At 41.3% G+C, this 15,016-nt stretch overlaps 1 long non-coding RNA gene across 1 annotated transcript in view; it reads left to right on the forward strand.

Moving 5' to 3' along the window:
* LOC124870581 overlaps positions 1-14,667 on the forward strand; it is a 33,460-nt gene extending 18,793 nt beyond the window's left edge. Inside the window, exons 2-3 of the long non-coding RNA XR_007038820.1 lie at positions 13,617-13,679; positions 14,208-14,667. This is a non-coding gene — a long non-coding RNA (uncharacterized LOC124870581). The remainder of the gene's footprint in view (positions 1-13,616; positions 13,680-14,207) is intronic.
* Positions 14,668-15,016: the final 349 nt, after the last annotated feature.

The following is a 15,016-nucleotide window of genomic DNA, read 5'->3' on the forward strand; positions in this document are numbered from 1 at the left end:
TGTAGGATGGATGCGAAGACTTGCAGGTAAACTGAGACGAACAGCAGACAGACTAATAATAGTCTCAATCTCATAGGGACCGATGAAACGAGGTGAAAGCTTACGTGACATAGACTTAAGGGGAACATCTCGTGCAGACAACCATACCTTCTGTTCAGGCTGGTATTCAGGTGCAGGTCTGCGTCTACGATCAGCAAAACGCTTGTTCTGATCAGCAGTGCGATGTAAACTCTGGATAGTGGAATTCCAAATAGTTTTGCAGCGGCGGATATGTTGGTGGACAGATGATACAGCGATATCTTTTTTGTCAGCAGCAAACAGGGGTGGCTGATAACCAAGGGAGGCCTCAAAAGGTGAACGTCCAGTGGCAGAAGAAATGTGTGAATTTAAGGCATACTCAACCCAAGGTAGGTATGAGCACCAGTCAGAGGGGTTAGTGGACATGACACATCGTAGGGTAGATTCCAGCTGCTGATTTAATCTTTCGGTCTGACCATTAGACTGAATGTGGTAACCTGAGGTTAATGAAACGTTAGCTCCGAGAGCTTAACAAAACTGTTTCCAAACCTGCGAGATTAACTGTGGGCCTCGGTCTGATAAGATGTCCTGCGGAATTCCATGGAGGCGAAAAACATGTTTCGTGAGGAGTTTGGCAGTTTGAAGGGCTGACGGAAGTTTTCTGAGGGGAATGAGATGACATGCTTTAGAAAAGCGGTCCACAATAGTGAGAACTGTTGTCATACCTGAGGAGAGGGGAAGTCCAGTAACAAAATCCAAAGCAATGTGAGACCAGGGTTGACTTGGGATGCTGAGAGGTTGAAGAAGACCCGCAGGAGACTGGTTACAAGACTTATTTCTGGCACAAGTAGCACAAGACTGAACAAACTCCTTAACATCTTTGTGTAAAGATGGCCACCAAAACCTTCTTTGAACTAATGCAATAGTTCAACTAACACCTGGATGGGCAGAAAATTTTGCAGGGTGTAACCAATCGATTATTCGGCATCGTACTGTAGATGGGATATAGATGCGATTAGGTGGTCCATTGCCAGGGTCAGGTTCCTGTTGTTGAGCCTTTAGTACAGTATCTTCAATCTCCCATCTGAGTGCGCCAACCGTCCAACTGGGCGGTAGGATGGGTGCAGGTTCCTTCACCAAATTGTCTGTGGTAAACTGTCTGGAGAGGGCATCCGGCTTAATATTCTTTGGTCCGGGTCTGAAAGAAATGCATAAATTGAAACAAGAGAAAAATAAGGACCAGCGAGACTGATGTGGGTTAAGTCTTTTAACTGACTGTAGGTAGGCCAAGTTCTTGTGATCAGTCCAGACTTGGATGGGATGCTGTGCCCCCTCAAGCCAGTGGCGCCATTCGTCACTTTGATCCCCAGCAGCTCTCTGTCACCACGTCATAGTTCTTCTCAGTATTACTTAACCTGCAAGAAAAGAAAGCACAAAGATGAAGTCTCTCATCTTCTGACTTTTGCGATAGCACCGCTCCAACTCCAATGTCAGAGGCGTCGACTTCTAGGATTAACTGTCTTGAGGGATCTGGATGGACCAAGATGGGGGCATGAGAGAACCTCTCCTTGAGAGCTCGAAAAGCTGCTTCGGCTTTGGTCGACCAGGAGAAAGATATCTTTAAGGAAGTCAGAGCAGTCAGAGGTGCAACAATGAGACTATAGTCTTTAATAAAACGTCTGTAAAAGTTAGCAAAGCCTAGAAAACGCTGTAATGATTTGTGTGAGTCAGGCACCAGCCACTCCAGTGCAGCTCTTATCTTCTCTGGATCTGAACGTACCCGTCCACCCTCAAGGATGAAGTCCAAGAAAGTGATTGAAGATTGGTGAAACTCACACTTTTCGGCTTTTACGAACAGGCGATTCTCCAGAAGGCGTTGAAGAACTTGGCGAACGTGTTTGCGATGCTCCTGTATGTCCTTGGAGTAAATCAGAATGTCATCCAAGTATACAAAAACAATCTCTGAGAACGTCGTTAACTAAGGCTTGAAATACAGCAGGAGCATTACATAATCCAAAAGGTATGACCAAATATTCAAAATGGCCCAACAGCGTCTTGAAAGCCGTCTTCCACTCATCCCCCTGGCGGATCCTGACCAAATGGTAAGCATTACGGAGACCTGATTTGGAGAAAACGGTGGCACCATAAATGGGTTCGAAAGCGGAAGTGATGAGGGGAAGTGGGTACATATTTTTAACGGTGATTGATTTAAGCCCCTATAATCAATGCAGGGACGTAACGAACTGTCCTTCTTCCCCACAAAGAAAAACCCCGCCCCAAGTGGTGAGGAGGAAGGCCAATTAATTCCTGCAGACAAAGACTCATTTATATAATCTTCCATAGATTTCTGTTCAGGACGAGAGATGTTGTAGAGTCTGCTAGAGGGCACAGGTGCACCGAGAAGAAGGTTGATTGCACAATCATAGGGTCTGTGAGGTGGTAAGGATAGGGCCTTACTTTTACTGAAAACTCCCTTAAGGTCATGGTATTCAAGGGGCACATGAGTCAGATCAATTACCTTGTCCTCCTTGTTGGCCTGCTGAGGTAGAGTAGGGGAAAAAGCAGACTGGAGACGAGATGAAGGGCAATTAGTGGACCAGGACTCAATGCGACACTTAGACCAGTCTAAATGCGGATTATGTTGCTTCAACCACGGAAAACCTAAAACTAGTGTGCCTTGAGACACTCGAAACACAAAAAAGGATGTCTTCTCTCTATGATTGCCTGATAATAAAAGTTCAACTGGTTTGGTTCGTTGAGTTATCTGCTGTAATCTCTTACCATCTAGAGCTAGGACTGAACGTGGGGATTCAAGTAGTTCCACTTCTATACCTGCCTGGTGTACCAACTCTAAATCTATAAGGTTCTGTTCGCAGCTAGAATCTATAAGTGCAGATAAGGTCATAGTACGCTGATCCACTATGAGAGTAGCAGGTAAGCTGAATCTGGGGGCTTTACAAATCTGAGCGTGGTCCACCAACGCCCCCTTCAAAGCCGTTGGACCCTGTCTTTTAACGGCCCAGGGCAGACAGGACAAGTTGTTACGAAATGATCTGAAGAACCACAGTAAAAACACTGTTTGGACACTCTGCGTTTCTGTCTCTCCTCAAAAGAGAGACAGGTACGTCCCACCAGCATGGGCTCGGGTTCAGAAACTGGTTGCTGAGGTAGAGCCTTGACAAAGGGTGGAAAATTATTCTTCAGCTGGGAGTGTTAATTTGACCTTTCTGCTCTGGCTCTCCTCTCTCTTATTCTGTTGTCAACTCAGGTTGCTAAAGAAATAACCTCATCTAAGGTAGGAGGTTCATCAATCATAGTAAGTTCATCCTTTAGTGAATCATCTAAAGCGTGCAAAAAGGTAGTTTTTAGAGCTTCATTATTCCTGCCTGAAGTGGCTGCTAACGTACGAAATTCGATAGAAAACTCTGTAATAAGTCGGTGACGTTGCTTTAAGGCCCTCAACTGTCGGCCAGCACTAGACTTGTCTAATACAGGGGAAAAAGTCTTCTTAAACCCTTTCACAAAATCATCAAAAGTACAACCAAATTCCCTGCAATCAGGAAACCGGGCTTCATCCCACTGTAAAGCTTTGCCAGTCAGTAATTCAATAACATATGAAATTTTAATGTCATCATGGGGAAAAGAGCGGGGGGATCGGTTGAAAACCAAAGAACACTGAAACAAAAATCCCCCACAATTGCCTACCTCACCCGAAAACTTATCCGGATTAGGAGAAGTGACGTCACGAGAGTGAGGTAGTTGTTGGGATACTGGTGATGCAGTAGCGCCATCTGCAGGTGTGATGGACTGAGTACCTATGGTTTGTTGTAACATGGAGGCAATCTGTTCTAGTTGTTGATTTGTATGGCGTTGTTGCTCTGAAAGGGAACAGAGAGATGAATCATGAAAGTGGATTTGGTTAGCATGTTCAGAGTTCTACGGAGTGCCTCTGCTGGGTCTTGTTGGCCAGAGTGTTCTGTCATTGTTTTTCGCAATAGATCTGACCCACATACGTAAACACTCCGAAGAACAAAATCAGTAAAAGGAAGATAATCAGGAACGCAATGGTCAAAACTCCAACTGTATGGAAAAAGGAGAAGAGAACAAGTGAGAACAGGGAATCGAAAAGTTAAAGAAATTAAGAACAATAAACTAATATGATCGATAGTTCTGCGTACTAAGTAGCTGTGGTCAGGTCGCCTGAGAGGGAGATTCAGGATCCAGGGTAGACGAAGGTGAGTCTGTAGGAGGTTCCTTAGGTGCTGTTTAGTGTGAGCTCGGAGCAGACAGGAATGAGTTCGGTGTGCAGGTGTTTACGTTGGAGGTTGGACAGGTTACGCTTACGGTTTGGTCCAGGAGACGACGGGAGGCTTTATCATCCAGAGTAATTTCCGAAGACGTAGTCAGTAAACAGTGACGTAGATCCAAAGCTTAGGTTTTCTAAATCTGCAAAAGGAGCAAAGACAAAATTACATGAGGTTGAAGAATGAAGCATAAACTTAGTGTTTGGCTCGAGCTTGTACCACTGGGGGCAAATCACTCAGGCATCGAAGTGCTGGCAGCCTCCTGCTTAAGTACTCCTCAGGGTAAACAGTGGAAGAAGTTGCACCTGTCACCCAGCACAACTGAGAGCTCCAGCACCATCTGAAAATGAACATATGAAGCAAGCACAAAAACACAAACACAACCCAGATCCTGACACCCAACTACACTATGATGGAGAAATGTTTTTTTAAGATTTGCCTTTTCTGCGATGGACTGGCGGCCTGTCCAGGGTGTACCCCGCCTTCCGCCCAGACTTAAAAAAAAAAAAGAAAATCCAAATAAGTTAGCAGATATGAAAAATAAACAAACCAATGATCCAATATGGCCATTGAAAAATAAGTTATTTATTTTACTTATTTACTTTACCCCAAACAGTAGTTGCTCATGTTTTTCTTGGAAATCATTTACTATTCCCATTTGTTACTTTTTCTGCACACAATCTGGAGTTTAATGGCATCTGGGAAAATCTTGATGTAGACTGGTAAAAACATTGCCATTGTTTTGGTGGTATTTAGAGCATTCTCACTACGTAAAGCAATACTTAGCATGCACAAGGTAGACTGCGATGTCAACCTATTCATCAAACACTTTTTATTTTATTTTATTTTGTCTCATTCAGATTGGAAAGAGGGCATCTATCAACACCTACAGATTCACGGTTAAAATTTAAGTCTGGAATTTGACTAGGCCATCCTAACATATGAATAATATGTTTTGATCATTGGCCAAAGTACCTAACCTCAGTTGCTTACATGTAAACCTTGATCGGTGCCACCTCTGCTGCATGCACTTCCAAAAGACAGATTGATTGATCACATCTGCTCACCATCACCTCCTGTGTGTATTTTTTGACTGTGTTCTGTTCACTCCATGCCAGGTCGTCTTGTAGCAGCAAATGCAATTATTCTACCCCTTTACTTTCAGTTTTTTTGATCCCTTGTGCTTTTTGACTTCTGTCTTTCTTAACTGGCTTCCTGTTTACCAACCTTTGGTTTGTGAATTAAACCCTTTGATTCTGGGTACTGCCTCAGTTGTGCATTTACGTCTAGCCTGCGTAGTTCATCGTTTCACCAGTCAGGCTATCAGTGCGTGAATGTATGTATGCACTGCATCTCAGTGAATAAGACTTGTATTGTAAATATAATTTGAATGGTCTTTATGACTAGAAAGCACTATCTAAGATTAGTCCATTTGCCATTCCATTGTATCTCAAGCTGTATGTGTCAGACATAGTCTCGGGTCTTCTACTGCCTCTACTGACTACTCTGTATTTTGCTCAAAAGTAAAAAACCTTGGTGTTATTTTTGATCAGGACATGTCATTTAAATCCTATATTAAACAGGTTTCTGGGATTTCCGTCTTTCACCTCCAGAACATTGCCAAAATTAGAAATATTCTATCCAGGAGTGACGCTGAAAAACTAGTCAATGCATTTGTTACTTCAAGGCTGGACTATTGTAACTCTTTACTATCAGGATGTCCACAAAGTGCAGTTAAATTCTTCAGCTGATTCAAAATGCAGCAGCAAGAGTTCTGATGAAAATTAAAAAGAGATAATATTTCTCCTACTTTAGCTTCCCTTCATTGGCTCCCTGTTAAATCCAGAAAATAATTCAAAATTCTCCTCCTCACCTATAAAGCCCTTAATAATCTAGCTCCATCATACATCAGAGATCTGATTGTTCCATATGTTCCTAACAGAGCACTTCGTTCTCAGACTGCAGGTTTACTGGTGGTTCCTAGAGTCTCTAGAAGTAGAATGGGAGGCAGATCCTTTAGTTATCAGGCTCCTCTCCTGTGGAACCAGCTCCCAGTTTTAGTCTGTGAGGCAGACACCCTGTCTACTTTTAAGTCTAGGCTTAAAACTTTCCTTTTTGATAAAGCTTATAGTTAGAGTGGCTTAGGTTATCCTGAGCTATCTCTGTAGTTATGCTGCTATAGGCTTAGGCTGCTGGAGGGCATAATGACCACTTTCACCCTCTTTGCTACACTCACACTACTCTCCAATTTTGCATTATCTGCTGTTATTTCAGCTTTTAACTTTATGTTCTCTCTCTTTTCTCTTCCTAGAAGCTACACCTGGCCTGACTCTGTGTCTACCTGTGACACCTTTCTGGAGGGGGGCATCATCCAAGCTTCTGCTGGCAACAACTTAATGCTCACCCTCTACTGATGATCCACATGGCCCTATCATTCACTTTAACCCTTTCTCTCTCCTAGACATAGCTACTGACTGAGCTTCTACTGTGACTAACTCTATGTGCTCTCTTTCAGACTAACCTTGAAAACTGGCTCAGAGTTTGTCTGTTCTTTCTTTCTAGATGAAACGACAAAAGGAGCTACATCCATTAACATTTACTTTTCCTTCCCATAGAAAGGACTCCTGGATCAGTGCTTCTTTGTTCTCTTTGTGTCTCTGCTCTGTTCTCTCAAACCCCCAGTCGGTCATGGCAGATGGCCGCTCACACTGAGCCTGGTTCTGCTGGAGGTTTCTTCCTGTTAAAAGTGAGTTTTTCCTCTCCGCTGTCGCTACATGCATGCTCAGAATGAGGGATTGCTTCAAAGTCAATGCCAGTGACTGTCCACTGTCTCTACATGCTCATCCAGGAGGAGTGAATGCTGCAAGTCAGTGACTGGATGCAATCTGCTGGGTTTCCTTAGATAGAAAAACTTTTTTATACAATTTGAATAAATAACAGAATCTGACTGCACTTTTAAATGATTAGGATTAATTGGAATGTATGTACCTAACTTTTGTGAAATGCCTTGAGACAACATGTGTTGTGAATTGGCGCTATATAAATAAACTGAATTGAATTTAATTGATTTTTCCATCAGATCTGACAATCTGCTCCAGCATTCCCACAGCACGATGCTGCCACCACCAAAGGGTATGTGTGTTCAGATGGATGTGCTGTGTTTTCCAAAACACATTTTGCATGCAGGCTGAAGCAAAGATTTTTTTTTTAAAATCTAATCTCACTTGAGCACCTTTATGTTTATAATCTAACACCTTTTAAACCTCTCCACTGCTTTATCCCTGACCTGTCTGCTGTGTACCTTGGTCTTTATTATGCTGTTTGTTCAGGAGGTAAGGAGGTGAATCTCTATGCGTGCTAAACCTTTCACAATTTTGTTACTAAATAAAGCATTGTTTTCTTTTCTCTTCACAAATATGCATACATTTGTGCTATAAAGTTTAAAGAGCATTCTTCATGGATGACAGTATAATTCTTAGTTATTGTCTAAGGAAGGTACTTTTGGATACACATGACTTTACGTTTTCATTGCTGACGACATTATATAGTCACTATGAAGTAGAGTACAGACCAAAGGTTTGGACACACCTTCTCATTCAAAGCGTTGTCTTTATTTTCATGACTATGAATATAGTAGCTTCACACTGAAGGCATCAAAACTATGAATTAACACATGTGGAATTATATACTGAACAAAAAAGTGTCAAACAACTGAAGATATGTCTTATATTCTAGGTTCTTCAAAGTAGCCACCTTTTGCTTTGATTACTGCTCCGCACACTCTTGGCATTCTGTTGATGAGCTTCAAGAGGTAGTCACCTGAAATGGTTTTCACTTCACAGGTGTGCCCTGTCAGGTTTAATAAGTGGGATTTCAAGCCTTATAAATGGGGTTGGGACCATCAGTTGTGTTGTGCAGGAGGTGGATACAGTACACAGCTGATAGTCCTACTGAATAGACTGTTAGAATTTGTATTATGGCAAGAAAAAAGCAGCTAAGTAAAGAAAAACGAGTGGCCACCATTACTTTAAGAAATGAAGGTCAGTCAGTCCAAACAATTGGGGACACTTTCAAAGTTTTCCCAAGTGCAGTCGCAAAAACCATCAAGCGCTACAAAGAAACTGGCTCACATGAGGACCGCCCCAGGAAAGGAAGACCAAGAGTCACCTCTGCTGCGGACGATAAGTTCATCCGAGTCACCAGCCTCAGAAATCACAGGTTAACAGCAGCTCAGATTAGAGAACGGGTCAATGCCACACAGAGTTCTAGCAGCAGACATATCTCTAGAACAACTGTTAAGAGGAGACTGTGTGAATCAGGCCTTCATGGTAAAATAGCTGCAAGGAAACCACTGCTGAGGACAGGGAACAAGCAGAAGAGACTTGTTTGGGCTAAAGAAAAAAAAGAATGGACATTAGACCAGTGGAAATCGGTGCTTTGGTCTGATGAGTCCAAGTTCTAACCACCGTGTCTTTGTGCGGCGCAGAAGACGTGAACAGATGGACTCTACATGCCTGGTTCCCACCGTGAAGCATGGAGGAGGAGGTGTGATGGTGTGGGGGTGCTTTGCTGGTGACACTGTTGGGGATTTATTCAAAATTGAAGGCATACTGAACCAGCATGGCTACCACAGCATCTTGCAGCAGCATGCTATTCCATCCGGTTTGCGTTTAGTTGGACCATCATTTAGTTTTCAACAGGACAATGACCCCAAACACACCTCCAGGCTGTGTAAGGGCTATTTGACCAAGAAGGAGAGTGATGGGGTGCTGCGCCAGATGACCTGGCCTCCACAGTCACCGGACCTGAACCCAATCGAGATGGTTTGGGGTGAGCTGGACCGCAGAGTGAAGGCAAAAGGGCCATCAAGTGCTAAGCATCTCTGGGAACTCCTTCAAGACTGTTGGAAAACCATTTCAGGTGACTACCTCTTGAAGCTCATCAACAGAATGCCAAGAGTGTGCGGAGCAGTAATCGAAGCAAAAGGTGGCTACTTTGAAGAACCTAGAATATAAGACATATTTTCAGTTGTTTCACACTTTTTTGTTCAGTATATAATTCCACATGTGTTAATTCATAGTTTTGATGCCTTCAGTGTGAAGCTACAATATTCATAGTCATGAAAATGAAGAAAACTCTTTGAATGAGAAGGTGTCTCCAAACCTTTGGTCTGTACTGAATGTGTTTACTTCCAAGTCCAGGGTACTTTAAGAGTTAGCAATCAGATTATTACTGTTTTAGTCATACAAAATTTTCTTGAAATGCTTATGAAGCATACATTAGTTAAGCATCACTTAAGGGCACAGCTGGTATTCATATTATGAAATGTGATTCATATTTTTTTCTGTTGCCTCTCCTTTGTTCAAATGTGTTTCCTGAAGATGAATTCTGCTGAGCTCTGTCAGGCTTTGAATGTGAAATAAGTGTGAGTAGCTCCCTATATAAAGCCAACACTGTTTTTATTGCAATATTTCACTTTTACAACCAGTTGAGTTTTATCATGTTCTAAAGTACGTGTCTGTTGGAACTACACAAGAGCTCAGATGTTTACTTGGTTGGCGTTGAAAGGGATCATACGTCTGTGCCAAATTATTCTGTAGTTTGTTTGTTTCGCAGGTGGACTATGGGTAAACAATAAGAAGCAACCCAGTCCAATTTGATTTTTGCTATGTTGTGCAACGTAGATAAGCGACAGTCAAATAGCTCGGTGCGGCTCAGGAACAGGGAAATCATGTCTCGGGAAATCACACACAGAAGGCTTTTCTCTGCTTTGACATTGTTGTCTGAAGCTGTCTGGCATTTTTTCTTGAAACACAGAACACATTCAGATGCAAAATATTTATTTTTCTGACCTAAGATGGCTTCATTGGAGCCTTCCTTCAGAAAGATAAAAAAACAGAAACAAATTAGTGCCAGGCAGATTGCTGCATAGAAATAAATCCTGTCTGGTGATGCTAAATGAACAACTATTGGGAGCAATTTAAATCCCTCTATCTCCTACAAGCAATTTCTTTCGCTGTGTAAAAATAACTGTTTAAAGCTGCATTGACATAGGAAAATCTGCATGAACAAATTTAGCCTCAAGCTGATTGTAATTTTCCCAGATTCAAACTCAAACATCTGAGCCTGAGGGCTGAATGTAGGTCTGAGCTGAGCGCTGCTTCACCTTCCCTTCATTTGTGAATACTTTTCAGATGCTATCCTACTCTACTATGTCTTGTGCATCATCCTTGATCGTGTATTCTGCAACATGGGCGTGCCTGTTTCTGATCTGTTTTTCAAAGTCAGTCTGAAAATTCATTATCTCCAACAGTTAACAGGCATAGCACTTGAGCTATAATTCTTATCCTTATTAACCCCTGCAGACTGAAACAGGTATTCATTATGCACTGATTATGTTTATTTCGGTGGCATGCTGTTTTTAAGTGATGCAATTTGATTCCTTGTAATCTTTGAAACTGTGGGCCTGAAAAGGAACACCACTACATTCCTTGTGGTTACATTAAGGGTGCCTGCACATCACATGTGGAATTATGTTCAGTTTTTAATGAAGGCAAAACAAGATGTTTTCAGATGTAAAAAAAACCCGGATGAAAACATTTAAATCACTCACTATGGCAACAGTAAAAAGAAGTCATTACCATGTTCCTCTTTGGAACCAGTTTCTTCTTTCAGCAAAGCAGATTTGTTTTATTAAAAATAAACATATTGATTTTTATTGCGGTTTTCAAATAATCATTTAGAGGGCTTGTTGTTTGTGTTTTAAAGGCATAGTAAGATACACAGTTTTAACTAAAGCGCTCCACCATTGCCAGCTTATATATTACTTCACTGTAGCACCAACACTATGGTCATCAGCTAACCCAGGCTGTTACACTATGCAGATGGTCTCTCTGCACCAATAAAGGTTCACTTACTTCTGTATAATGACATCTTGGCTAGGCTCCAACTGTTGGCATTCGGACTTACTTTATAAGTAATTCAGCAAATAATTATTTGATCATTGAAGATATAATGTATAGATGGTTGGTTCATCCTTAAATATTGAAAAAAAGGAATAAAACATGACAGTGATCTTAAGGTAAAACTAATTAGGGTGTTCCGTATCTTTATGATTATGTCTTCCAGATGATGCTTTAGTTCATTCCTTCAGGTGTTACTTCTTTCTTGTTCTGTTTATGGTGCATTTTATGTTCTGTTACTTTTGTAATAATCTCCTTTGGTTAGATTGTGTCCTTGGATTTCTGTTTAGTTCCACTCGGGTTTTGTTTTCACTCTCTGCCTCTGTCATTGTAATCAGCTTCATCCGGTCCACCTGCGTATGCCTATCAGTCTCAGTCTATGCTCATTATATGCTCTGCTGTTCTGTTTATCCCTTGCGGACACTTACTGTTTGTCATGCCAAGCCAAGCCAGTCTATGTCCTCGACTGTTGTCAAGCCTGTCCATATTATGTCTGCTGTGAGTTTTTTCTTATTTTTTGGTTTTTTATTAAAACCTTTTTTTATTCACTGTGCTCCTGCCTGCCTGCCTGCATTCTGGGGTCCAACCATAAGAACCACGCATGACAAACTTACTCTGTCCTGATGCATTTGGAGTTGCATCAGAAGCAACATCCATACTTTAAAGATGTGAGAGATGTGTTCCACAAAAGGCACCAGTGTAATGTTATACAAAAACATACAGTCACATTCAATAAATTAGAATATGCTTTCTGATGACCGTTGTTTGTCAGATTAAAAGCACCTTTAAAAAAACAACCACCTTTAAGCAGATTTTGAACATACTTTGGATTAAGCCCACATTATCTGATGTTGGTGAGCTTGTAAGAGATGCAGTCTTAGTTTCTTATATTTACCTGACAGTAGTGGAACCCAATGTGGTCTCTGTTGCTGTAGCCTATATGCATCAAGTTTCGACATAGTGTGTCAGAAATGGGTTTTGCATGTAATTTGGTGGTTTTGGCCTGTTTTCCCTTGGACCATCATTTTGGACCAGTTTGGCCATTCTCCTGTGACCTCTGACATTAATGAGGCATTTTCATCCACACAACTCCTGCCCTCTAAATACTTTCTCTTTTTAGAACATTTGGAACAAAGGGAATTACCTCTGATCTCGAGAAGGTTTGCGAGATTTCCCGTCTGACATCTGAATGTGTTCGGGAGTGAAATCTGTTCATGTGCGGTGTGTTTGCCTTGTGGGTTTACACCACACACTGTAGGACCATACCTCTTATATCTATGATTTTTTATCAACATGTGTGGAGTCTCTCAGGTATTGAAAATCAACAATTTTTAAATCTTGCCTTGTGAACCAGGCATAAGACTTGGACAGTCTCCAGTTTCCATGAGCTTCTAAACGACGAACATGCACTAAGAGTTTCCAACATATCACCCTCACTCATAAATCACCACTAACTGCCTGTCAAGGATCGCATCATTTACTAGATCTTTCTTCTCGCCCACAGTTATGTTATGCTCAATGCCCTAGGTACCTGTCTGACCTCCTGCACCCAGTTTCACATTCTGCTATGCTTCTTCTTTCTGTCCCTTAAACTACCCATTATTTCTAGCTTATTTTAGTTTAGGTTTTTTCAAGTTCTGAAACACAGCTGTCATATTTATTCTTGTAACAATTACACCAGTTTTTGCATCCCTTGAATGTCATTAAGTTTAAATTCTCTCATTTATGAACAGTTGTAAAGACCCCTCTAAGAAAGGGAATTTATTTTTATTGTTTTATTGTAATAAAGAAAATACATTTTTCTGCTTACAGCAGAGTTACTAAGAGGCCGATAAGCACATCTGCTGCATGCATCTCATTATGGAATAACAATCAAATATATTATGTAAGAGAGTTTCTATTTGACAGTCATTCTCATGCAGTAACAAGACCTTATTCCCCTGCTTTATACTAATTTATTTTGCAGCACTGAATTGAACTGTTTTGCATTTTACTGTATCAAAATATTGAATCTGAGTGAATTGCGGTTGTGAGGTGAATCGAAACATATCGAAACAGCATTTGCTGCTCATGTATTTTTAATGTTTTGCATCAATGGCAGTGTATCAAAGATGCATTTTGATTTGGACTCAGACCCAGTTACATATGCAGTCACTGGTCTGCAGGTGTGCCACATTGTGTCCAGATCCAACCATTCCTTCTGGGTTCTTAACTTAGAACTGAGACGTTTTTGTCAGTGAATGAAAACTGTGTTAGATCTGTAAACGTTTAGTTATAGCTACCTATCTTTTCACTAACACCTTCAGCAGAATCTGTTTTTTGTGTCCTTTAGCCCAACTTCCGCTGTCTGTGTAGTGGTGTGGATGCTGCTGTAAGGATATTTTTCCTGCATGAGGTAAGGGTGCATTTACATGTATTTGCCAGCTTTTCAGTCCACTCAAGATGCATTAAGTGAGTCATACTTTAAATGGGTTTAGATGTTCAAATCAGTTTCATGATGCTGCACTTTCCATACATATGAAAAGTGCACCTACTCTTTTCATACTCTGTTTTGTATTTTTCTCACACATCTCATAATTACACCCCTATCTCTTAGTTGTGCCCCATGTCAGCATGCTTTGGCATTAAGGTCAAAAAAACTCAGCTAAAAAAAATAAGGCTTTTCACCAAACACCAAGCCACCTGGGATGTTATGTGGACTCTACAATTGTTGTGTTGTGTTCTGCTTCCTGTGCTGACAGCATGGCATGAAAGGTGAAAGTGTGCTCGTGAGGATTGCAGAACTGGCAGATTGGATTAGGGCTGCTCCCTATGTGAACTCTGAACACTGGTTTGAATGTGGCAGCCAACCCGTTCCCTAAAAATGTGGCTGTTTGGCTGTGGATCTAACTCAAATCACTGACTATCAGTCTGTACTTGACAGTGTCTCCAGATGGCAGTAGACAAGGGGGCATTGCCACATGACCGCATCATTCTGTCCAGTCCTCGCTGAGACGACGATGGCAGGATGGCTTCGGTGTGCGGTGACAGATTGCTGGAGGAGAAGTGGTCTAAATAAAGTACAAATATGGATAATGAACCCAATCCATATTTGTGGCAAGGAAAAGAAAACTGATAATTGAGCAGCATGTAAAATAATTTTATCTAAGATTTCTAATTACTGTACTGAGAACCATGTTTGCAGCATGAAGTGTAACAAAGATGCTGAGTGATGTTATACTCTGTATGTACTACACAATCAAATGACATCAATGTTACTCTGTTAATTATGTATATAGCTGCTGGGAAAAATTTGCTCTTCTTCATCTCCTCATTTGGTGTTTCTCTTATTTTTTAGCCTTAGGATAATACATTTGATGCACTACTGCTCACTTTGTGGTCATTTTAAGACGCTGTTCTACTGCTTCGAAGTCTGACAAAGGACCACAAGGCTACAGATGTGAAAAGACAAGCTTTCTCATGAAATTAATGGGTAAAAGCATACTCAGAGCCCCCTGGAGGTACTCTTTCAAGCAAGTAGGTTCTTTAAAGGTTTCTTTACTTTTGGGAAAGAAGTCGTTCTGCTGCTCCACTGAAAGCATTTCTTTCTTCTGGCTTTGTTCATTGCTTTTAATGTTTAGTGTAAAACTTACTTTATTTTTTATAAACCACAACGCTTTGGGCAACACCAGGTTAGCAAGGATAGGTGCATGCAGAGTGCCAATAACAGGTTCACATGCTTTTAAAGATGCA

The sequence above is a fragment of the Girardinichthys multiradiatus genome, chromosome 6 (genome assembly GCF_021462225.1).
Source record: "Girardinichthys multiradiatus isolate DD_20200921_A chromosome 6, DD_fGirMul_XY1, whole genome shotgun sequence".
NCBI classification, from domain to species: Eukaryota; Metazoa; Chordata; class Actinopteri; order Cyprinodontiformes; family Goodeidae; genus Girardinichthys; species Girardinichthys multiradiatus.